Genomic DNA, 26952 nt, shown 5'->3' on the forward strand with positions numbered 1-26952 from the left:
CCTTTCATCTTTTCATTTCACTTCACCTCTCCTTAACCATGCCTGTGTCAAATCATGGCCAACATGAGGTCTCTGTGCTTACCCCTATATTTATAGTTTCTTTAATTCTCTTTCCTTCTCACCCGATCTTTTCCCTTAATATTCTTTCTTTTTTTTCTCCCTCAACCCAAGGCCACAGTGACCATGGGTGCCTCTCACATCAATTGGCGGGGGTACTTCTTGGGAAGGACAATCCAAGGCACATGGTCCCCCAAAGAGGCCAACATGCATATGACTGTCCTGGAAATGAGAGCTGTCCTCCAAACATTGCAGACCGGTCAAGACACTCTGCTAACAGGGACTATTGTGATTCAGATGGACATTATATCAGTAGTTTGGTAAATCAACTAACAAGGGGGAACTAGATCTTACCCTCTTTGTTGAGAAGCTTTGAGAGTATGGCAATGGGCAATCTCCTCTAATTGCTTCCTGATATCAACACACATTCTGGGGAAGTCCAATGTGATTGCAGGCAAGTTAAGCAGGTCCATTCCAATGCCTCATGAGTGGTCTCTCAATATCAGTGTGTCAGAGATGATTTTCCATCGATGGGGCCAACCATGCTGCAATCATTTTGTTTCTCCGCTCAGCAGCAAGTGCAACAGGTTCTTTGCCCTGATTCCCCCAGTGGGGGAGTCCCCAAGGAATGCTCTATTTCATGCTTAGCCCTCCAGTCTCCTTTATGCTTATCCCCTTTGACACCTCATTCCCAAATTTCTCCAGAAAGCATCTCATTATCCCTTACTGGCCTCATAAGATCTGGTTTCCTTTCCTTTGGCCTCATCTTCTACATCCTCCCTGGATTCTGGATCCAACTCCAGACCTCCTGTCTTACCCGACAGGCATGACTCATGGGGACATGATCCCATGAAGAGGCCAACACACTTCCCAAATCTGTCCATTTTCCTAGACTCCCTGTTAGGGGGATGGACAGAGGAACTTTATACTGCCAGTTCCTTTCTAGTCGCTGCTACAATGACCATGGCCTCTTTACTCCAATATGGTAGATCTTTAGGTGGTGTAAGGATCCTGTCTGATCTCTTGGGTATAGGCACAGCTGTGACAAGTCGACTGCATAGTTTCTCCAGTTCCACTGATAGCTAGACAGCCCAGGATATCTTCTCACATCCATCATAGTGTGTTATCTTCCCATAAAGCTTCCACTAGGAAAGTTTATAAAAGTAAATGCCAAAGATTTGTTTTTTTGGGCCCGCAAAAAGAAATTAGACCCCTTTTCAGCACCAATATCAAAGGTTCTTGATTTTTTTATCTACAGTTTTCAATGAAGGTTCCACCTCCTCAACTGTCAGAGTACAATTAGCAGCCATTTCCAGCTTTCATATAGGAGTAGATAATTCTACCTTAGCTTCCTCTAAACTTTGTAAAGCCTTTCTCAGAGGAACTTATTTACTTAGAGCTCCTTTAAAAAATCCTAGCCCTCCCTGGGATCTAAATATTGTTCTTCAGACCTTGACTCAACCCCCTTTAGAACCATCAGCTAGGTCTGATCTGCAGTTTGTGGCCTGGGAAACTCTTTTCCTAGTTGCTATCACTTCTGCCAGAAGAGTGTCTAAGCTTTAAGCGCTGTCCTCTATACTTCCTTATTTAATTTTTTTACAAGGATAAGGTTTCTTTCACACCAGGCCTTCCTTTTTACTAAAGTTGGTGTTGGGATCTACTATTAATCAGGTCATCAGTTTCACAGTCTTCTTTCCTAACATTCAAACAAAGGAGAATATATGTTACATCTTTTGGATGTCAATAGACAGTTATGTTTCTTCCTTCACAGAACCAAAGATTTGAGAAAATCTGAACAATTGTTAATTTCCTTTTCTGATGCAACACTAGGTAACCCAGTGACTAAAGTGACCTTGGCCAAGGGTTTATCTGATTGCATTACCTTTGTTTGTAAAAAGTGGGTTTGCCTTTACCAAAGCCTCTAAGAGTCCATTCCATGAGGTCAATGGTGACTTCCTCAGCCTTTTTGTCTAGAATTTCCTTGGCTGATATTTGTGTACCTGCAACTTGGGCTAATCCTCATAACTTTATTGTTCATTACAAATTAGATCTGGTCTCTAGGTGAAGACCAGCCTTTGACTCAGCTGTGCTTCGGAATATCCTTCGAGTCCGCCCAGGATTTAGGGAGCTGGGGAATGAGGAATGAATGAAAACAACATCAGATAAAAAAGTTATGTACTCACCATAACATTTCTTCTGTGTTGTCCATTTTCATTCTTCCTCAGCTTCCTATCCACCTACCCCCTTTTTCTCGAGCTCCTGAATAGATCAAAGTGTTATTGAGGAACATCTATTCCTTGCTTAAGCTCCAGTTTCCATTCTTTTCTCATTTTCCACTGCTCTGTATATTTATGGATATCAAACTAGATCTGAGGTATGTTAGATGGCTGTGGCATTATGGATAAAGGGAGGAGCTTGAGATATCAAGTGTTCTATGATCTGGATGAAGCAGCAAAGTGGGATCCGAGGATAGGATCCAAACTCAACTTTTGAGGAAGAAAGAAAGAAAACGGACAACACAGATGGAATGTTATGGTGAGTGCATAACTTTTTTTCTGGCAAATCATTGAGAACTCAAGTTATTAAATAATGATACACATTGGAGTTTCAGACTTCATACCATTCTAAAAATGCGTGCAAATGCATAATCTAGTATTCTATCAAATTTCTAAGTTTGCAAGAGCTATATTTAAAAATTGTCCCTATTTTTGGGCCTTTGTCCCCTCATTATTTTTTGCTTTGTCAGTATTTCTTGTACTAATAGATTGAGAGGTATGTAAATAACTACATAGAATCAGCAGCAACAAACCAAAATAAACTTTGGACAAACTCTAAAAACAAGCCCCCAGTAAAAATATGTTGTGCAACAAAAGAAAGAAAATCCTACCCAGAAATAGGAAAGGCTATGCCAAATAGACAAAAAACTCCCTCTTCAGTCTCAACAAATAACTCAGGAGACTAATCAGGTCCATCATGGCCAACTCTGAGGCAAAAGTAGCCTCCTAGGCTAAGGATAACAATAAGGCATTTTTTCAGTTATGTGTGCAATCTTAATGGGAACACCCAACAGTGTGCTGAACTAATAGTCTATGGATCTCTCTGTACTGAACTGGAGGATTTAACAGATTTGCTGGCAGATAACTTTAGCTCCAATTAAACCCCCTTTTCACTCCCAGTTACCCCAGGAAATGCTGTCTACCATTTCTTCTCCAACTATCACTAAAGAACAGGTCCTCACTGCACTCCTCAAAGCTAAAAACACTGCATTAGTGGATCCTGATAATATCCCAAGATGCCTCCTAAATAGCTTGTAACATAACCTGCCAAGCCCACTAGAATATCTGTTCAACCACAGCCTAAAGATAGGCTTTGTCCCTAGGGAATGGAGGACTGCCACAGTCATCCCTCTTCACAAATCGGAATAAACAACAGACCCAGGGGAACTATATTCTCATACATTTGACTAGTCTTATATACAAGACCATAGAAAAAATTATCATGGACCTGATAAACAAAGACATAGTGAATCTTTGAACACTAGACCCATCCGAGTTTGGTTTGTGAAGGACAGGTCATGCCTTGTAAACCTGGTGGAGTTCAAGAGAGAGTAACTAAGGCTATGGATGAGGGAAAAACAGTGCATACTGCCTACCTTAATCAGGCAAAGTTATTTAAAAGAATACCTCACTCAGGTATTATAGACAGAAATCACACATTTAGGCATAAATCCCTGTGTCATCCGATGGATAGCCAAATGGCTCACAGATAGGACACATGAGGTTTGGTGGGAGAGTACACCTCCACCAAAAGGCCTGTTGCTAACAGTGTCCTACAAGGCTCAGTACTGGGACCTCTCCTATTAGGAATAAACTTCTCTAAGTCAAGGAAAATGTAGAGGACCTTTGGCTGAACAAATCTGTTAATGACTGCAAGCTGGGTGCAATCAATGAATCCCCCAAAGATGTAGATATCCTGCTAAAGGGTCTGATACAGACAAATAACTGATGCCAAAGCCATGGCCTAAAACCCAGTGCAAAAATGCACAATTATACCGTTTGAGAAGCTGACCATCCCTGCAAAGTACAACACTGATAACACTTCTCCTTGGAGTAGACCCAGTGGTAAGGGACTTGAAGACTAAAGTTTACAGTAACCTGAATTTTTATCACCATGTGTTCATAGTGGTGAGACAGTCCTTCTGCATGGCACAACTTATAAGAAAGGGCATGACATCCAGATCTAATAAGGTTGTAGTGCCACTTACTCAGCTCTCATTAGATTAAACACACAGTAGAATTCACCCTTCAGCATATATCTGACTAGGCATTTGCAATAACTGGTGTAATCACAGACATTCCTTGCTAAGAGAATACATGTTGTAAATAACACATGCTTTGACCGCCTCAGAGTGTTGTCTCTGTACTCGGTCTCCTATATACGACTGAGGGGCAATCTATGCTTAACTTACAAGTTATTCTCTGATCCAGCCCTGATAAATATGCTACACATTCACAAAACGAACAGGACTAGTATTACCTGATTGAAGGATCTAAACCTTGTCTGTGACATAACCAAAATATGCTGGAGGGACAGGTATGTATCTCTTCTCTGGAATAGATTTCCCATTCTTGTGAAACAGAATTCTTCCCTAAGCCTATTCAAATGCAGTTTGGATCAATGGATGGAAAATTGCAAATTCACCCCTGGATTGTTGCATGTGTCCCTTACTGAGAAAGGCAGTTTGTAGATACCTGAAGGCGCAGGGATAGTCCAAAGCTGATCTAGTCTGTGGGTATTCATAACTGGGAAAATTGGGGCATGAATTGCTAGGCTTAAGGTTCTAGAACCATTAGCCTAGTAACCTCCTTTGAACCTATGATCTATACAATACTTAGATTATTTCCCATTTTAGAATTCTAAATGATGGCTTTATTTAGTAACAAATGATCCTTGGTGCCATATAACTCTTTTGGTACCTATTTGTTCTATTGCCATAACTGAATTTTCTTTTCTAAATGACTCCAATTTCAATATATAATTTATATACTGTCATGAGGCAAGTTAGTGGTACATAGTTTTTAGGTTGGCTTGCAGGTTCACTCTTCAGGAGGAGTTTCATTTTTTCTGTTGTTAACCAGGTTGGTGTCTGTTTGGGATGTGCATATAAATAATTCTTACGCAGGGCTAAATCTTTGTGTAAAGATGTTAACACCTTTTGCCAGAAGTTAGGTACTGCATCTGGGCCTGTTGTTTTCCATTTAGGACCTTTTCTTAGTTTTTTTCTCCAGTTCTTTGGCTGTTACTTCATCCCATTTCATATCCTGAACATTAGAATGAATTATTATATCTTTTAATTCTTCTGTTCATTGAACATCTTTATGTTTAATGGGATCTTTATAAATATTTCTCTAAAATGTAACCATTTCTTTTTTTTGGTGGGGGTTGCATTACCTTTCCTTTGTTTCCAATTTCTCAATAAAAATGTTTGGGTCATCAATGACTTGCTTATTTTGTAGTTTTCCTTCATATTTATATGCATATCTTCTAAATTTTTCTGCTTATGCTGATAGTTTTAGTTTATTATTGGCAATATTGTATGATAGATCCTGGTGTATTTTGATACTGTGCATTGCTTTTATGATGTCTTTCTAAGTATTTTTGATGGTTTGTTTCCTTGTCTTTGTTCTTCCAACAGTGGTACTATTGCATTATACATTTCGTATTAGAGGCTTACTTACATAGTGACAGTTTATTGGCTCCCTTCCTTCCCTTTGTTACTCCACATTTTTGTGGTAACACTTTACCTGTTAGTTTAGCTGCACAGTATATTCTATTTATTTTGATCATATCAATTTTATTTAATAATCCTTATTACTATGTTCATCTGTTTTACCAATCTTCCAACATTTTGGGTTTTATTTACTTTCACAAATATATTTCTTTCATTTGTCTTAATATATCTACACATCTCTATTTAATGAAGCAGTTCTTCACTTAAATCAGATTTGCTGGACTGAGAGCATCTTATGTACCCTCTGTTTCCTGCAAGCATTCCAAAGGAAGTTCCAGGACATCTTCCTTTGACATATCCTCTTCAGATGCACCCTACGTCATCTGCTGCTCCTTCATATGGGAACCCATTGGCCCATCACTCTACAACAGTATCTGTGCCAGAGTGCTCACTGTTTCATCTTCCCTGCTCCTTCATATGGGAACCCATTGGCCCATCACTCTACAACATTACCTGTGTCAGAGTGGTCACTGTTTCATCCTCCTTCCCTTGCTCTACAACTTCAACTGGACTTTTGTACTGATGTCCTACAGAAGGCTCCAGAGCATCACCACATGACAGATCTTCTTTAGATATCTCCTTCTCCACCTGTTATTCTTTAATTTGGGGACCATTCATTCCATCATGCTGTGACATTGCCCATGTTAGATTCTCCATACATCTGGGGACCATTAATTCTATCATGGTTGACATTGCCCATTTTGGATTCTCCATACTAAATTCTTCATGTCACAGATAATCCATAATTTCAGTATCTATTCATTTAACTTCTACCTTACTAATCTCTTTACTACAATCCCTCTTTTTTTCATATTTTTTGTATTGTGAAATTATCCATATCTAGGTTTTTTGCCTATATTTCTCTGTAAATATCTTTGGAGCTGCTTTTTCATATTGATTTGTTTGGTTTTCTCCTTTGTGTAAATATTGTACCATACCAGATCTCTTTTTCTTTCTCATGCCCCTGTTTCTTTTGTATACCTTTCAAAAATCTCTGGGTTTTGTTCTTTATATTTTCACACTTCCTCTGTCAATCTTTTTCCCATCTGTTTATTTTTTCATGGATTTATTGTATTAATGAATACACATTTACTTGAAGCATTTGACAGTGTTGTCATATGGAAGAATATTTATTTCCTCTTATTTCTCTCTTAATCTTTCTGAATGTCCTCTATCTGGAAATTCTGGGTTTCTTGCAAAATAGTAACAATACATCATTTCTTCCTTATCCTCAAGTCTACTTTGTCATCTCTTTAGCTCTTTTTTGGCCTGCCAGTTTTTGTGTTTTTTGTGCAACACTTCTTTCTACCGCATGGGGTCCATCATAATTAAATTATTTTTTAATTTCTCCAAGTATTTTGGGTTTCTAATACCATGACAGGAATGGACTCCATTCCTAAGTCAAAGTCTGATTCAAGTTCTTGAAATTGGTATTGTTTCAATCCTTGATGTTAGTCAGAAGTGCTCTTGTCAGCACCCACAATGTGCCCAGTAATGACTCTTTCTGCAATTCATGTGGAGTTGTGTGTATCGGTAACATATCTAAGTACGATTGTAAATTCCTTTTTTATAAGATCCTTTCGTCCTACTACTGTTGGAATATCTGGGTATCCTTCTTCCATATTGTCCTCATTTCTGCCAGCAATTCCTGGTATTTTTTGACCTTGTATCTCTCTGTACATAAAACACTGTACTGGATGTAACAATTTCAATGACCAATGCTACTTTTCTCTTCTTTTCATGGACTACTATATCTGGTTTTCTCACATCTATTTATTGAACTGTTGGTAATGGGTGATCCCATGTGATATAAACTTCATCATTTTCTATAATGCTTTGTGATGAAAGATTTCAGTGTTTTAAAGCTACTTCAATATTATAATGTTTGCACAATCCTTAATGAAACAGTCTTGCCACATTATTTCAGTATACAGTCCTTCTGCAATTAGTATATTACAACTAGCAACAAGATGTCTGACTGTTTCCAATTCTGTTTTACAAAACCTATATTTGTGTGTACACTGTGTTTCTCCCAAATGTTCAATGGACTTGTAAACCAATGTATACGTAGTCTACTATCTTGGGCCGCCAATATTAAACTTTCGTCTTTTGGTTTAAATTCACCTGTTGTTAGCCATTCCTATCTTCAATCCTGATCAACATAAGGTTGCTCCAAGAGTTTTCTATACTTGTAACTATATTTATGCATTTTCCGCATTTCTTGCCTTCTCATCTGATCCTTCAACTTATATTCTTTCTTTTGTTTTTTGGCACATACAGTTGCTGCCTGATTTTTACCTACTTCTGGTTTTAATTCCATTCCCACTTGACACCTTTATGCTTCTGCTAAACTAAGCAGGGAAGTCATCTTAGACTTATTCTCCTCATGTTTCAAGACTTTCACTACATTTGGGTCTTGTCAGGTCAGCAGATATGTATGCAGTCCCACAATTGCAGATCTATACATGTAATCAATTTTGAGGAGGCCCATACCTCCATCAGAACAGGGAATATATAGTCTTGGTCTACACTGTTTTTTTATAAATCGTTTGATGAGCATGAAGCATCTTTCTTGTTTTCCTGTCCAACAGAGTCCAATACCTTTTGGGGTCAGTCAGTTACTCCAAAACTGTAAGTTAGGACAGGAAGAGAAAATTGGCTATAGCTTGGACTTTGTTCCTAGATGTCAATGCTGTTTTCAGTATTAATTTTAATCTTTTGAAATATTCCTTACTAAGTTTTATTCAAATTTGTTCATGTTTTATTGTTGATGCTTCAGCATTCCCCAAATGAACCTCACCTGTTTCTCCAATCTTAACTCTAAATCATACACTCCATTCTATATCAGCCAGCTTTCTGTCCAGCACTATCATCCCTCATCTCCCACTATTCCCTACAAGACATCTCCGAGGCTCTACCCATGACCTATTAATTATATACAAACCCAAATCTAAAACTGGTTGCAACTTATATAGCTGCCACCCCTTAATAGGAACAAACCTCCACTAAACATAAGGACTCTTACTCACCCCAAACAATTCAAGTCAGTCACTAAAGACTACTTTAAAAAACACTGGACCTGCCACTGCTTGGACCCCCCCCCCCCGACTATAAACAACCTACAAAGTACTGTCCACAACTCAATTCATTCCTTAAACAACTTACACCCTATGTTTTCCATGTAAACTTCCTAAGCTTTTATAATATACTGCTTTTTGCTTTGACTAGCAAACTTTTTTTGGTTTTAGTCCTGTATAATTATTAATTGTTGCATAAGACATGTAATCTACTTTAATATATCAACTGTTAGTTTATTGTTATTGTAAAACTTGGAGCTTTTCTTCCTGGACCTCTGCTGAAAAAGGGCTTTAGCTCAGTCGGACCCTCCCAGTCAACAAATGTAAAATAAATAATAAATGAAATAAATGTATACACTCTGACTTGCTCAAGTTCTCTTATATCACATTCCTGTCCTAAACTGATTTTTTCTTGGTGCTGCAGCTTTCCTGCTTTAAATGTTGCATTTGCAAATTTGTCAGGACCAAATGATATTCTTGTATCATCTGAAAAAGTTTTGACCACTTGCAGTTGTGCTTTCAGTTGCTCATCTGAATAACTACACAGTTTTAAATCATCTACAAAAAGAAGATGAGGAGTCTTTATATTTTGTTTTCTGGGAGCCAAATTGTAGCCATGACCTAATATGTTAAGTAGACAGCTTAATGGGTTAAGTGCAAGACAAAAGGCAACGGTGATAGAGAGTCACCTTGGAATATCCCCCTTTGAATTTTATCCCTGGAATAATAATTTGTCCTTCATCATCATGGCTTAACTTCCAAGTGGTTTGCCACTGTTTCATGGTTTCTGTAATGTAATTGATCAGTGTAGGGTGTATCTGACACATTTTTAAACATTCTTTTATCCATGAATGTGGGATACTGTCAAATGCTTTTTTGTAGTCTATCCATACCATAGTTAGATTCTTCCCCTTTTTACAGTTCTCCATTATGACTTTAACAACAAATGATCCTTTGTTCCATATGACTTTCTTTTGTTACCCTTTTGTTCTATTTCCATAATTGAGTTTTCTTCTAAATGACTATAAACTCTGTCTGCATCAATTCCAGTGTATAGTTTATATGTCATTGGAAGACAGGTTATTGGTTTATAGTTTTTTATGAAAGCTTGCAGGTTCACTCTTAAGTAGGAACATTGTTTTTCCTGTTGTTAGCCAGGTTGGTGTCTGTTCAGGGTGCACATATAGATAGTTCTTCTCTTGGCTAAATCTTCACCTAAAGATGTTAATACTTTTAGCCAGAAGTTGGGTACTACACCTGGGCCTGGGGTTTTCCATTTGGGGCTTTTCTTACCTTTATTTAATTCTCTCTGGCTGTTACTTCATCCCATTACATATCCTGTATATTTGAACTTCTTATTCTTTCTTTTACTTCTTCTATCCATTTAGCGTCTTTGTTATGTTCCACAGGATCTTCATAGATATTTCTTCAAAATGTATCTATTTCTTCTTCCTTTTACCTTGTTCCCCAATTCTCTATAATACGTTTTGGGTCATCACTAAATAGCTTATTTTGTACTTTTCTTTTGCCCTGCCTGTGCTGATATTTTTAGTTTATTATTTGCAATTGTGCATGATACATCCTGATCTATTCTGATACTGCGCATTGCTTTTATCATGTCTATCTTTGAGTATTTTTGTTGATTTGCTTCCTCTTCTGTACTCTTCTAACAGTGACACTTCTTAATTGCTTTATAGTTTTCTCTATTTGATACTTCCATGATAGCATTCAGTTTCTCTCTTTCCTTTCCCTTACTGCCCCAGTGTTTTTGTGGTAAGATTTTATCTGTTATTAATTTAGCTGCACAGCAATATATCCTATTTACTTCAGTTATATTGCATGAATCTCTTTGAATATTTCTAATTACTGTGTTCATTTTTTTCATCAAACTTCTAACTTTTTGGGTTTTATTGACTTTCTGTAGACTCTTTTATCTGTCTTAATATGTCTGTCCATCCCTATTAAATCAAGCAACTCTTCTCTTAGATCATTTACTTCTAAAGTGAGGGCACATTCATTGTTCTCCATTTCCTGTAGGCATTCTATGGAAAGTTCCAGAGCATCTTCCTGCCACATTCTCTTCATTTTCATCCTGTGTTATCCATTGCTCTTTTAGATGGGAACTCACTGGCCTACCACTCCACAACATTGACCGTGTCAAAGTTTCCACAGTTTCCTGTTCCTTCACTTGCTGTGCAAGTCCAACTGAATTTTGTACTGGTTTCCTATGGAAGGCTCCAAAATATCTTCATCTGGCAACTGATCAGATGCTTCCTGCTCCACTGACTTCTTCTTAAGTTGTGGATCCATTGCTCTGTCCTTCTGTAATGTTATCCACATTAGATTTTCTACTCTAAATCCCTCACTTTGCTGGTAATCCATAACCTCACTTTCTAGTTCTTTAATTTTCTGTTATTAATCCGCATTTCTACTTTTCCTCTCTTTCATATTTTTTGTATTGCTAAATTCTCCATATCCAGATGCCTTTGCCTATATTTCTCTTCAAATATCTTTGGTGCTGCTCTTTTTCTATTGATTAGTTTTGCTTTTTCCTTTGTATAAATATTGTACCATAATTCGGATGTCTCTTGATCCTCCTGTTTCTCCTTACTTGGGTGACTTGTTGTTCTATCATACTGTGATATAACCTGCGTTAGACTTTCTACACTAAATCCTTTACTTCACAGGTGTTCCATGACTTCAACTTTATATATTTTTATTTATTTACATTTCTTGACCAGGAAAATATGACTTGACACAGGTCCTTTTTCAGCGGAGGCCTGGGGAGAAAAGCTCCATAATAAAAACAACTAAAAACAACAATTAATTACAAGTTACAAGAAGTATAGGTAGGTTTTGTTTAACAATAGTAGTAAACAGTTATAGTTCAAAATGAAATTAAATATTTAGTTAAATGGTATAAACACTTATATCATTGGTGCTGTAAAGACTAGCAAGTATTTTAATAGCTGAGCTAGCAGCTATTACCCTTGAATAACAGTGGCTAAGATTACAGCTGAGATATAGGTTTACAAGCAATGTATTTGGCTTCAATCTGAAGGTAGTTAGAGGGGTGGAAGAAAGGGATTCGAGAAGTTGGGATAGAGATGTTGAGGTTTGTTACAGGGGCATGCCCAGTGCTCTTTTAGATGAGATTTTAGAGCAGCCTTGAAGTTAGTGCATGATGACACAGAAGTTATAGTGTGAGGAAGGGTATTCCATAATTTTGCTATGGAGTAGGAGAGGAGAGTTTCTCCAGCAGAGTTCCTGGTTCTAGTTACCTGCAATTGATTTTTGTTGCTGGAAAGTAGTGGCCTGGTGGTATGATAGGGTTGGAGTAGATTTTGGAGGAAGGGGACGTTTAGAGGATGATTTAGTAGTTTGTGGGCGAGTGAGAGTTGGTACCATAAAAAGAGGTGAGGGAGTTCAGTAAGTGAGGTGCAGTGGTGGCCACGGAGTTTGCACCAGTGGCAAACCTTGCTATTTTGTTGTAGCAAGCTTCAAGTTTATCTAACTCACTTTGCCTTAGGTTGGTAAATATTGGAGAGGCGTAGAGTAGGGTGGAGATCAGGTGGCTATTTGCAACTGAAATCTTGGCTGTTCTGGTGAGGAATTACTTATTTCTGTATAAAGCTCCTAGTTTTGTGTGTACTTTTTTATGGTTAACGAGATGTGGATGTCAAACTTGAGGTTATTGTCAATTTCAACTCCAAGTAGTTTGGTGTGGTCTGTTGGGGGAGATAATGGTGTTGGTATTGGCTTTAATGTTAAATTGGTGGGTGTTTAGATTGTGTTTGGTGGGTTGGAAGATGAGGTGTTTTGTTTTGTTTGGGTAAGTATTAATTATGCATCTGAAAGCCAGGTTTCAACTGAGGAAAAGGCTTCCTGTGTGCCTGTGTGGTCTTTTGAAGTTCAGGTAGGGAGTGGGCCAAGCAGATGATGGTGGAATCATCTGCGTACTGTATGAGAGTGGCCTGTTTGGTAGCAGAAGATAGATTATTAGTGAATATGGAGAAGAGTAAGGGTCCAAGGATGGATCCTTGGGGAACACCTGTTGAGACAGGGAGTTGGGGGGGATTTATCATTATGCCAAACAACGGATTGATGGAGGTCAGTCAGGTAGCTCTGGAACCAGTTTGTGACAGATTAAGAGAAGGATAGAGTACTGAGCACAGTTATGAGTTGTTTATGTGAGACCGTGTTGAATGCTTTAAATAGGTCTAGGAAATTTGCAGAGGCGAAATAACCATTATTTTTATGATGAAGGATTGCATTAGTGAAAGCAAGTAAGGCAGTGATTGTGCTGTGGTATGGTCGGAAACCATGCTGTGTGTTAGATAGGAGGTTGTTAGTAAGGAGGTAGTTTAGAACTTGAGAGTGAATGCATCTTTCAAGTATGTTTGATAGAGGAGACAGAATTGCTATGGGCCGGTAGTTGGTGAAATCTGTGAAGGGCCCACCTTTGTGGAGGGGGATAATGTGGGATATTTTTCATTGTGAAGGGACATAGCTTTCAGATAAAGATCGGTTAATCAGGATTGCAACTGGGTAGGCTAGGGCTTCAGCTGCAATTTTAAGATAATCAGCTGGGAGGTTGTCAGCTGCTAGTTTTGTGGGCTTTAGTTTCGATAAGAGTTTTTTTATGTTGGAGGTAGGGATAGGAGAGAAAGTGAATGCAGTGGGCAGGTTACTAGGTGTAGTTGGAGGGGGTAGGGGAGAGGGGTTGTGTTGTTTTGCTAGTGATAGAATGGTTTGTGTGAAGTGAGTGTTGAGAGAGGTGGCAATGTTTTCTGGGGAGTTAGTTTTGTTTGGTGGCAGGGTTCCTACTTTTCCTGGGTGGAGGGAGGAGGATGGAGTTGATGGTTGACCAGAATTGTTTAAGGTTGTTTTGGGTGGAATTCAGGGCAGACTCGTAATATAAGATTTTGTTCTGTTTTATTAATTTTATGACTTTGTTATGTAATTCACAGAATTTTTGTCTATTAGAGGTTTTTTTTTGTCTTGAGCCAGTGATTCCAGGCTCTATCTCGGTTTTTCATTTCTGATCTAGTGGCTTTTTGTAGCCATGGGGAGGACTGGGCTTTAACTCTAGTAAATGTTGTGGGCACATGGGTATTTAGGACTTTAAGGAAGGTGGTATTGAAAAATTGGACAGCATCATCAAGGTTGAGGTATTTTAGTGGAGTCCAGTTGCAGTTTTTTAGGGCTAAGATGAAGTTGTCAGGGTTAAAGTTTACTTTATTACATATTTGCTGATAGGTTCATAGGTTGGTACTAGGCTATCAGCCCTAGGGCCTATACAAGCCTAGCCAAACAATTCCCCGGATATTTATTCCCACAATATTTACTTCCCTGTACTCCTGTCTAGCAGGGTGACTGACATGATCCCTGGGGTGAATTTCCTATCTCCAGTCCAATCGTCAAGCTTCCTTTTTGAAGAGGGCCAAGGAGGCGCTCTGCTTGACATGTATGGGCAGTCTATTCCAGATTCTGGGGAGTCTTTGGGATAGGAACCTATCCCTCCAGCTTATTTTGTTCATTGTGATGACAAGGTTTAGATCCCTGGAGTGTGTGGCTCTGACGGATTGGGATTTTAAGTGGAGCATGTCTAACAGCTCAGGGTTTGACATGACCTTGTATGTTAAGCAGAAATCGCCTCTGAGTAGATGATATGCCACAGAGTATAGCGGGAGTTTTTCTAGATGGTCAGCATAGGGCATCTGCTTTAGGCCTGTGATTCTTTTAGTGAGGTATTTCTGCAGCCTTTCCAACTGTTGCAGATGTTTTGTGAGGTACATACCAAACAGGGCGTTGTACTCTATAATGGGTCTAATGAGGGATGAGTACAGTGGGACGATGACCTCCTTTTTTCAGGATGAAAAGCCCTTAATGATGAGGTGTGCCGCATAGAAGAATTTCCTGACTGTTGTGGCGATGTGGTTATCGAAGGTCAGACCACTGTCCACCTGTGTCCCTAAGTCTCTCATCACACTTTTGGTGTTTAGTGTACTACCACCTATGTGGTAATTCATGGGTACATGGTTTTCCCCAAAGGGGATAACTATACATTTCTTGGCATTAAGCTTGAGCCCATGGGTTTAGCCTGATATATGTGTTTTTTGAGTAGGAAAGTTGGGGTATGATCACTGACGCTATCCGGTAGGCAGCCAGCTGTGTATGATTGGGGGCTCTTGCTGACTAGTATCCAGTCAAGAAATGAATGCTTATTGGAATTCTTATTTATTCTGGTGGGTGTCTGGATAAGTTGGAAAAAAACATGAAGATTTAGATGGTGGGCTGGATGGTGGTTGGAACAGGATAGCCAGTCTATATTAAAATCACCCAATATTATGGTTTCTTGTGGAAGGTGATGATTTACCCAGCTGAGGAGGTTTTCTAGAGGAGAGATATTGTTGCCAGGTGGGAGGTAGCATCCTAGTATGTTAATGGTCTTGTCTTGGTTTACTTTTAGGTTGGTATAGATTATTTCTTCTTTGTTAATTAGTGGGCCGGTAAGTTTAGGATTTGAATATTAAGATTCTGTTTATAAATTACAGCTACACCACCCCCTTTTTTGTGCAACCGATCTTGTCTTAGGATATTGTAGACTGAAGGGAGAATTTGCTCACTGGTAATGTGAGGTTTGAGCCAGGTTTCTATTAGAATGATAATATCAGGGGAGTATAAGTCTATGGTAGCATGGAGTTCATGGATTTTATTGGTTATACTTCTGATATTTAGGCTTAAAATAAGGAGGTCAGTTGGTTTCCTACTGGATGTAATTTGAGGGTGGGTGAGGCTTTTAGGCTATTGGATGTAATTTGAGGGTGGGTGAGGTTGTTAGGCTGACTATCAGTGGAGGAGTTGTGGGGTCCAGGGTTTGGGAAAGTATAGTTATGGCTGAGGACGTTAGTTTTAGTAATGAGAAAATTAGTCTTGGGGTAGCTTTTTGTTTGGGTGAAGTGGGTGATAGATAAAGTAGGTTGAGGGGTAGTTTGTAAGACATTTGGGATGCTTTTTGTTGGTGTGGTGGAGGTGATAGCTTAAGTAAATTATGCGCTGGGGTGTATTTGTTGTGAAAAGTGTATGAGTAGTGTGATGGTGTGTGACATGAGTGGTGGTGACTGTAGTTGTGCAGTGGAAGTTGTTTGGTGGGGGTATAATGGTGTTTTGGAAAGATGTAATGTGTGCAAGAAGGGTGCATGTAAAGAGTATAGGTAGAGTGTGTGGGATCATGGTACTCAAGGTGGGAGGTTGATGGTAGGCTGAAGGTGTGGTTAGAGTTGGTGCTGCAGGTGTGGTTGGTTGTGATTGTAATGGGAGGGACGTTTGGCTAGAATAAGTGTAGGCGTGCTGGGGTGGATGGGATATGTGGGCAGGGAGGGGAGCGAAGTGAGCGTAGTGAGCAGAAACACTATTTGTTGTACATATCAGCTGGAACTAATCAATAGGCTAATACAACTCAGCACTAGTGGAAAGTCTGTAAGGTAACCCCGTATTGCTAGACTCGCTTCAGTAAACCATAATTCTTTGCCTTTTAAATAAAATACCTTTTTACTTTGAGTAGAGGGATGGATAGTACACAAGGAAATGGGAAAAAAAAAACAATGAAGGAAGGCTATGCAGCTGTCCTCCTTGGCGAAACGCGTCACAGTTCTAGTAAAGGCTTAGGCAGATAAATGTATAAAAATGACCCGTGTCTTTAGCATTAACCTGCTGGGTTAGAGTACATTAGCAATGGGACACAGGCTGTAAAGGAAAGGGGAAATAGAGGTTGAGTGAACAGAAATGATCCCTGGAAACCCTGAGGCAGCTTGCCAAGACAGTGGAGCAGTTAAGAGTAGCAATTCCTAGAGGTAAGAAACTTGCAAGTAATAGCAGCCTAACACATGCTGCTTTATTAGGTCTGTATAGTTTTGCAGCTCTTGATATTAGCAGTTGTAAAAAGAGAGAAGAATGGAGGGATCAAGTTCAGGGGTAGGGTAGGGGAGTCCAACACTATTTGATTGAGTGAGTGAGCGTGCCACTTGACAAATAAGCACTAAAGTATTTCACTATAGAAACTTGCCTAGTACAGCAGGAAGAGTAATGAAACTAATAGGTTCCCCGCAGGTGAGATGAACGCTTCTATTTTTTGCCACGAGGAAGCTGCAAAGGGGTGAGAGATCCAGTTAAGCAGGGTTAGTCGGGTGTACTGACTAGGAACAATGCGAACAGCAGTTGGGGCGCAGAAGAAATTCCCTTCATAAGGATGTTTTTTTTATTTCTAATTTACTAATCTTCTGTTCTACATTCCCTCTTTGTGATCGTATTTTTTGATTGTGAAATTTTTCATATCTGGATACCCTTGCGTGTATTTCTCTTCTAATATCTTTGGGGCTGCTTTTTTGTATTGATTAATTTGGCTTTCTCCTTTGCATAAATATTGCACCATATCAGATTTCTCTCTTTCCCATGTCCATAGTTCTTTTTTTCATATTTTTCCAAAATCTCTAGATTTTGTTCTTTATATTTTTGCACTTCCTCAGTCACTTCTTTTTCCAAGCGGCCCAAGGTTTCTTGGTCTATATAATGTTTTTCATAAATCTAATGTATTAATTAATTTTTATTTGAAGCTCCTGACAGTTTTTCTTATGCAAGTATTTTTCTTTCATGCAATTTCTCTCTTAATCTGTTTGTATATCTTTTGTCTGGAAATTCGCTGCTTCTTGCATAATAGTAACAATATATAATTTATTTCTTATCCTGAATAGTCCACTCAGTTGTCTTCTTCTACCACATGAGGTCCATCCTGATTAACTATGAAGATGCAGTGGTGTAACATAACGTTTATACACTTCTGAGGTGCAGGATTCCTTAATAAGCATGAAGCAAATTCTGTGCAATTACAATTGGAGCTTTAACACGCTACATAAGGCTGAATTCGTTATTAATTAAGGTTGCCATTTTTTATTATATTGTCTAGTTCATGTTGTATAACAATGATAAAAAAAATAAATAACCATTGAAACCAGGATGTGTTGTTTTCATACTCAAACAACCTAGCAGCCCTGAAACGGGATGACATAAGTATACATATTATCTTATCTGTTTAGTGTTGTTTGCACATCATTTTTACTATTTGTTTCCACATTTGTTCACTCATTTTTTCCAGTATGTGTATGGCTCAAATGTTACAGCATATGGTTAAGGCTATGAGCTCATAATGGGATGCATCCTGGAAGCCCAGGATTTACTTCATCCAACTCCACTTCTATAAGGCATGACTTTGTGCCACTGTGTCTGGGTCTCACACACACAAAAAAGGCACTCATACATCGTGCACTCATTTGGTTAACAGATGAATAAAGTAAACATTTATCAACGGGCAAAGGTTTTTATAATTCCATCACTGATTCTGGAAAATATTTGTCGTTATCTGACCTTAAGCTGCTTTCCTTTTGTTTTATTCCATCATTCTAATGGCTGAACAGGTGCCAACAAAATAATTCTGAACATTCAACCTTATTAATCTTGTTCAGAAACTTGAAGATCTTTATTATATCTTTTTTCCTTTCTGGCTTGCACCAAGTGCATGTTTCATTTCTAAAGGAATTCCACATTTCTTCCTGTACTCCCTGAATCATTTTGGTCATGGGGTGCTGACATCGTGCTGTACTGCATCCAACATATATTTAACCTTTCTGATGCTGATACTCAGAAATGAAGACAATGACATACGAAAACATGCTGTAAACCAAAACTCAACCTCCATCTGTAAATAGCATAATTGTCAAATTTTGCTAACCGGATTCAATCCAAAATGGCATATGATGAAAATCTTGAGCAATGCAGTTTTGGACATAATGCTTTGACAACACTGGCACACTTTTATTGACAAAAACTGTATTCTTAGGGCAATAAACTGAAAGTGTACAAAGGGCTAGCAGGTACATAGGTTACCCTGGAGACTTGTAAAGTTACCAAACACTGTACAGGTCGTTTTGCAGGCATTCATTTAAGACAGAGCAAATGGGACAAAGAAAACTACAACTAATTTATAAAATGGCAGAAAGAAGGGTTTTGTTGCAGTGTTGGAAAGATATCATGCCTCTTAATTCATTTCCTGTAAAGGATTTTGAGAACAATTTTTTGTAAAAATCACAGTAGCAAAAATCTAATTTTCATGCAGGAGTGAGATACCCGAGATCTTTTTAAGAGAAGCACTGTCTTTGCATATAGTGCACTGTCTTTGCATATAGTGTGATGAGTGGTTAAAATACTAATCATATTTTGCTTTTTTTTCATATTGTGTCTACTAGATATGGAATAATTTTGTGTGGTTGAATTATTTAATTTTAGCTTTGTTGTTATTTTTTGTTTTGTTTAATATGCAGTGTTTTACTCAATGACATAACTAACACTAATAAACATGAATTATTTAAAGCATTTGATGCAACTGTGTTTCAATATAAGTTCTAACCTGGCTCTTTGTAGATGGATGCATTCATTTCTAAATTCCACTAATAAACTTTTTTGATATTTTTTTCTAGAAGTTGCAATCCCTGCCATTTGTACAACCTTAGTAATACTTGTTAACCCTAACCCTACACTTTATCTTTAAAAACTTTTTCTGTAACACTACAACTACACAAGGTGCATACCACACACACACACACACACGCACACACACGCACACACACGCACACACACACACACACACACGCACACACACACACACACACACACACACACACACACACACACACACACACGCACACACACACACACACACACACACACACAGACGCACACACACACTCACACACACACACACACACACACACACACACACACACACACACAGACGCACACACACACACACACACACACACACACACACACACGCACACACACACACACACACACACACACACACACACACACACACACACACACACACACACGCACACACACACGCACACACACACACACACACACACACATACACACCTAATACAAACCCACTTACCTCTTTTGGCAACAAGAACATTCGGGAACATAAACATTTGGTAAAATGAATGTGCATCAAAAAGTCCCGCCTTTACATTTTTCAGACAAATTTACATTTGATAAAGTATAGGGGACCACTTTGATTTAGCTGTAGGTTTTCCTTCAATTATATCTTTGCTGCATCAGTAAACAAACTATGGGTGAGCTCCAGAAACAATCTGTGTGGCTCAATGGTGTAAGTCTGAGTCTCTTTGCTGCAGCTCCTGATAACTTGTGTTCTTTTTTAAAATTGTTATTTTTTTCAAAGACAATGCCCTCTGCACCCTGCATATGACGACTTTGCCTCTACAATAAGTATATCTATATATTCTAACTTCAAACTATCTGCATCTTGGGGAAAACTACAAAATACAAGTAAAAAAGAAAATGGACTTCCAGAGTTATCAACAGTCTCTGCTAAGAGATACACACTTAAGCATGGGACCCAAATTGTGTAAATATGAGAGGCACACTTGTGCATTTCTTGGACATGCACAGGGAACTGATGGATGGAGATTTGCTGTGCATTTACAAGGAATGCTCATATATGCAAATGTGTAAGGAAGCACGGCTGGTATGATTCAAAAGTATCATGTAAGATTGTTGCTGAGGTGAAATGAGCACGTGTAAATGGGCTCAGCATGTGAAAAAGTACCATTGTGCCATATAGAGATGATGGGAATTGCAACAGGGTTGGTTTAACCAATTTTAGTCACTCTGGGCAGAGTAGAAACTTGTAGTTTCAATAATGAGTTGAGGTACATTGTCTACAATGATGAATGTGACTTACATACTACAGTTTAAATGACCAGTATATTGCTGACATTGATTTTATTTGACTTGACTTTGATTTGGTTAGCACAGTGACACAGCAGGTGGCATTGTTACCTCACAGCAAGAGATTCTCTGGTTCAATTCTTAATTGGGAGTGTCTTCTGTGTGGCGTCTGTGTGTCCTTCCTGTATTTTTCATGTGTTTTCTCCAGGTGCTCAGGTTCTTCTCACATTCCAAAGACATGGAGTAGGTGGATTAGAGAGTCTAAATTGGTCAGAGGTGTGTGTGTGTGTGTGTGTGTGTGTGTGTGTGTGTGTGTGTGTGTGTGTGTGCCTGTCTGGTAAGGAAGAACAAACACAGCAGGGCTAGCCACCTGGCTATGTGAATATTGACTATAGATGATTATCACTGTTGAATTGACACCCTAACCCCATGTGTAAAATTAGGAGAAAGGGGTTGTTGGATGGATGGGTGGATGGATGGATGGATGGGTGTTTGGATTGATGGATATTGTTGACTAATTCTGGATGGACTGTGAAATACTGAGGGCCATCTGTAAAAATGCCCCAGCCATGCATGGTAGCTTGAGGAAAACATGATGTCCCTGTACTCCTGGACACTAAAGTTTATGTTGCCTCCCATAGGTACTTTCCAGCCTTGAACAAGGGGTACCCAGAGATTTACCAGGCAACAACCTTAAAGATTGTGGGTAAGTGGCTGGATAGTCTGAGAGAACACATGCAAAGTTTCCTCAGGACCCCACAAGAGACGACTACTGTCATTTGTGGTTTCTATGACATCTCCCGCTTCTGTTCAATCCTGGGTGCCACTTAATGCCAAGATATGACACGTGACCTCCACTTTTACAAGTGTGAACTTCAAGAGAGACATCTAACTGATAACTGCAGGAACCATAATACATAGTAATACAGAAGTCATACTTTGATTATTACGATATGTAATAACCCCCAACAGATACTTTGTATATTACAGGTGAGGCAGGATATCCCATGGGCTATGGCTAATGACACCAGTGCAACATCCACATACATTAGTAGAAGAACATTAAAATGTCACCCATGGCTAGATGCTTGCTATTGTGAACATTTGTTTGAACTTCTGACATCCTGACACTTCAGTAGTGGAACTGTAGCACATAGTTCAGTCTCTCCCATCTAAGGGTTATTACATATCCCATAATCAACAATAACACCTGGATGGTAATGAAAGTGAAAACAGTGACTGTGTGGATGGTGGATAGCAGGAAAGGGAGGCCCACTCCTTCAACAGAGGCTTAACCTGGTAAAAATTAGTACAGGAAAAGTGAAGTCTGATACAAGCATATGTACCATGACAACAGACACTTGGCATAAACAAATAAATTATAATGTTGCATAGAGTACAGGGGCTACCATGTTGAAGCCATTGCAGGCTATACCGTGAGAGCATGGTTTGTTTTCACTATATATCGGACATCACCACATAAGTCACAAGTACAAAAATATCAGTTTGATTAGACATTATAATTTGCACAGGTGAAAGGGCCACGTCACACAAGTAGAAGTAACAAACAGGCAGTGAATCCATAAGAACTGTTCTTCCTTTTAAAAATGACTATATGGACAGTTATCCAATGACTCCCTGACAAGCATTTGAGTCATTCTTGATCCTCTCAGACATGTGTGATCACAAACAAACAAAATGCTCAATGTGAACAATATTTGGAAGTTAAAAAAAAAGAAAAATCACAGGAAAAAGCATTTTTGCAAGAGGGCAAGTCCCCTTGCACTCCACTGATGTGGAGGGCTGCTTCCCCAACCCCCCTGCTTTGTTTATATATGCAAACTCCAAGGTAGCACCCTTATGTTGAAAGAGGAATTCTTGAAATACCAGCAGTTCATCCTATTGGAAAAAAGCAGGCCAGTCAAATACTAGTGATTACAAAACTGTGTTTTCTGCACTTCAAAAACAAGACAGCTCCCAATCCAAAATAAATTTCCTCTGAATTTCTGAGTAGTTTTTGGCTGTGTTGCCCTATTCATATTTAATAAGGCTGATTTCAGCTGTGTGTTTATAAATCACTAAATGATGTAACTTCACAAATTAGTTGTTCCAGGGCAGTTGATAACTGTGCTCGTACTTGTCCTGTGCAGACATACACTAACTCAAGCTTCAAATGTGATGTCCTCTGTAAATAGCCATCTGCAATGCATGCAATTGCATAGTTCATTTGGGATTCAGAAAAATGGTAGTACCACAAAGTGAATGGGGTTACTTGTTTTAAACACTTTATTTCTTCTGAGCAGGCACACAGCTGTCTACTTTTTGGATGTGTCCATGTTTTGTATGTCTCAAATTATTTTATATGTGCATTTTTTTATGTTTGTTATAGCTCACAGAAACATGTCACATTAAAGGCACATTAATGCTGGGCTTCATATGGTATGTATCATTTAGATGTGTTTAACTGACTGTCTTTTGTACAATTCCTTCTAATGCCACAGCTTTGCCACAGCTTGTAATACATAGGTGCGTGTCTGCCAGATGCGCATTACAGCTATTACAGCATTCGTTGCTATATGTGCACATGCTTTGCCCCATATCCTATCAGTTTAATTTTGTCCCATGGCATCACAGTTACTTGCCCTTACTGCACTTGTTATTGGCTTTGAAATTCCACCTCCTTGCAATATTTTAAAGGATGTCTTAGCAAACCGTGCCGCCGACTCCTTGCTGCACAGAGCTTGCACTGCAGAGTACCACATTTAAAGATGTCTTAGCAAACCGTGCCGCCGACTCCTTGCTGCACAGAGCTTGCACTGCAGAGTACCACATTTAAAGATGTCTTAGCAAACCGTGCCGCCGACTCCTTGCTGCACAGAGCTTGCACTGCAGAGTACCACATTTAAAGATGTCTTAGCAAACCGTGCCGCCGACTCCTTGCTGCACAGAGCTTGCACTGCAGAGTACCACATTTAAAGATGTCTTAGCAAACCGTGCCGCCGACTCCTTACTGCACAGAGCTTGCACTGCAGAGTACCACATTTAAAGATGTCTTAGCAAACCGTGCCGCCGACTCCTTACTGCACAGAGCTTGCACTGCAGAGTACCACATTTCTGACTCTTGACGTATGCTTTTGCTTTCCTTTCATCATTTTTAATTATCTTATCTGTTTATGACTTCACTGCAGATATAAAATATTCACATTTATGACGGTAGCACCAAATCGTTTTGGTTTAGAGGAGACTGGGTATAGCTCAGAACCATCAGGCAGGTACAGACTCTTTTTTCTTGTCATTTGCTAGGATATCTCACACGGCCATGGGGTAAAACATTGCCTGGATAGGGATCCACCCCTTCTGGTGATTGTATCTCTGGAGTTTAAATAATGATATTTTATCAGTAGGCAAAACCTGTGCTCCACTAATGTCCTGACTAGGCTAATTTTGTTTAAAGACGCATTTGTCTGCAACAAGCTGGGCTTTATTTCAGTTATGTTCTGTGATTGCAATTTGGCTTTTATTACAGAAACCTAGTAGGATGGGAACTTCTGTCCCCATCTTAAGACTTCTGTTCCTCCAGGTCTTCATGTCATGCATTATGGTAGGTAGGGCACAAATATAACTTCTGGAAGAGAAGTGCTCATTTATTTGGCTTTGTCCTATATTTAAGCTGGACCACTAACTCCTTTGAGTATGTCTTGAGGCAGGAGTGAACTACAGTTTCTTTATGGTACACTGTCTACTAAGTTACCTTTGGGCATTACTGTAAGCGTTTGCTAATTTTCTCCCCAACCAAATTCATAGGTCACCAAGGTGGTTAATCCCTGATGACCTTAATGCTTGGGTCAGTGATGATACCTACAAATTCCTCATTGAGCTTCTGAGTCTTTTGGAGATGTTTGGCTTAACTGGAGTTGTTTCTACTATTGCCAGTGCCCCCTATAAATGTACTCACTCATTGGTTTCACATTCCACTTTGGTCTTGAAACTAGGGATTTGCTATTGGAGTCAGTGTTTTGGTCTGACTATTAGCTGATCCATTTTAAATTTAACTACCCAAATTATCACCTCCAAATTTGGCGCTGGACATCAGTTTGTGATTTCAGGAATGTAAGTGTCTGTCTTACTTAAGCAGTTCCTTGAGTGGCTTAACGCAAAGTGCCCCAGATTCTCTCATGTGATTAACAGTTTAGCTGTTATGAGTGCTTTGGATATTCCATTGTAAGGTGCATTAAACTAGCTATGGTCTGACCATTAGCTGCAGTTGCTTCCAATTATATCTGTGAGATTTTGGCCTCACCTATCATTCTGTCCACACTCTGGGTCCTAATTATCTTAAGGAGCTAATGAGACTCTATGTCCCAGATAAACATCTTAGGTCATTGGGGAGGATATGCTGGCTACTTTATGGGCTAGAATTCAAACAGTAGGCAGAAATGTGTTTTCCTTATCTGAAACTTCATCCTAAACAATCAGCTACCATCTCTGATTTGGGTTAGTAACTCTAAGAGCTCTTTTAGGAGGTCCCTTAAATTTCATCTCTTCAGGAGAGTTTATTCAGCTCTGCTGCTCAAGGTGTTTCTAACACCTTTAGTTGGCTAAATGCTTGATATGTTGTTTGTTTTGGATTATTTATTTCTTGTGCCCTACAAATTTACACTGAATTTGACTTATTTTGTGCTGTTGTTAAGTTCGTTTTATAGGTAAGATCCTTAGGCTTTGCCATTAAAATAGTTTTAGTAAATAAATAAAGTAATAAATAAATAAATTCCTGTCAGCTATAAATAAAGCCTGATTTGACACACACAATTAAGTGAGTTGACAAATATGCAGCCTAATACTTGATTTTTGCAATTAGAGATCCAGCCCTATTAACTTTTTCAATAAATGTAGAAGTAGTCTTCTAAATATGAGAACAAAAGGACAGCGAACATTTACAAGACCGACGAATGAGAATAAATGTTTGGACATTACTTCAAATGAAATCGGGTCATCCATTCTGTTGATTGTAGTGGCACATTTCTATGAAGTTTGTTTTAATTTCTTTCCGTTGTATCACTTTTTGGCTGAAAGAGTCAATATTATAATAAATGACTGAGGATCCGTCACTTTCCCTAGAAATAATTGAGACTGTCAGATCAATGGTCTAATGGATGTTAATCCAGCTTACATCTGAAAGTTAACAAAAGCTGACCAGCCTAATGCAGTCATGGGGGTGGTGATACCGGACTCCCTCAACTTACTGTATAACATTCCCTTTGTTTCACAAACGTATCCCAGAGATGCAAAAGAGACCCTGTACTTTCAGCCATTCCTCTCACTCAGAAGATACTCACCGTTCGTTCTCCTCAGATTTGTTCACCCCCCCAAGCTGTAACCTGACAATTACTTGCATTGCAACAAATAAACCTCCATCTAAGACAACAGCCTGCGTACCCCCTTCTTACTTTATACCTTACTGATTTTAGTCACTAGCTTAAATATGACTGTTTCTGCCTGGGCCACATTAGTTTCATCTATGTTAATTAATTCAGATGAAATGCAACCCTTTATAGTATACCTGAAACATTTATCACAGATATGTAATTTTTGAATTCCTGTGATTTAACATCCTAGTAATATTTCTTAATTTTTCTTTTTCTTATATAATATGCAAAACATGATACATTGTTACTATGTGTTATCGTTTTCTTTAGTTCTGGAAGTGATGTGTGCATAACTGAGACTGCCTGCTCTTGTAGTTAGTCAAAGATTTATTGTTGAGAGGTGTGTAATACTGGAAATGTTATTGTCTCATATTTCCAATGGTATGCAAAATATTTTAAGGAAGAGGGACATATAATCTGATGATAACCTTTGTCAGCATATAAGGACTACATATCTTCCCTTATCTGTCCATTCGCATAGTCATTGGTCTGACAGCATATCTGAAACAAAGTCCAGCTTGTTACAGAAATAGGTGTTAAATGATGAAAGGAAAACAAACACATCTCAAGATTTGGTCTGATGCAGATCCTATTTAACCACACTGTAATTCTTCTCATTCAGTGATAATCGATAAGTGTACTGTGCCAGAGATTTTTTTAAAATGTTTGTGATGCATTTAATCCCTACAACCTCACAAGCATGGATGTTTAATGTAACCAGCAACATATTTGTGAATAACTACTTCCTAATATTGATTGCCTGCAGTCAACTGTAAAGCTCAGTTTGTGGTCT

This window comes from Protopterus annectens, chromosome 11.part0 (assembly GCF_019279795.1).
Source record: "Protopterus annectens isolate FY-2018-M chromosome 11.part0, PAN1.0, whole genome shotgun sequence".
NCBI classification, from domain to species: Eukaryota; Metazoa; Chordata; order Ceratodontiformes; family Protopteridae; genus Protopterus; species Protopterus annectens.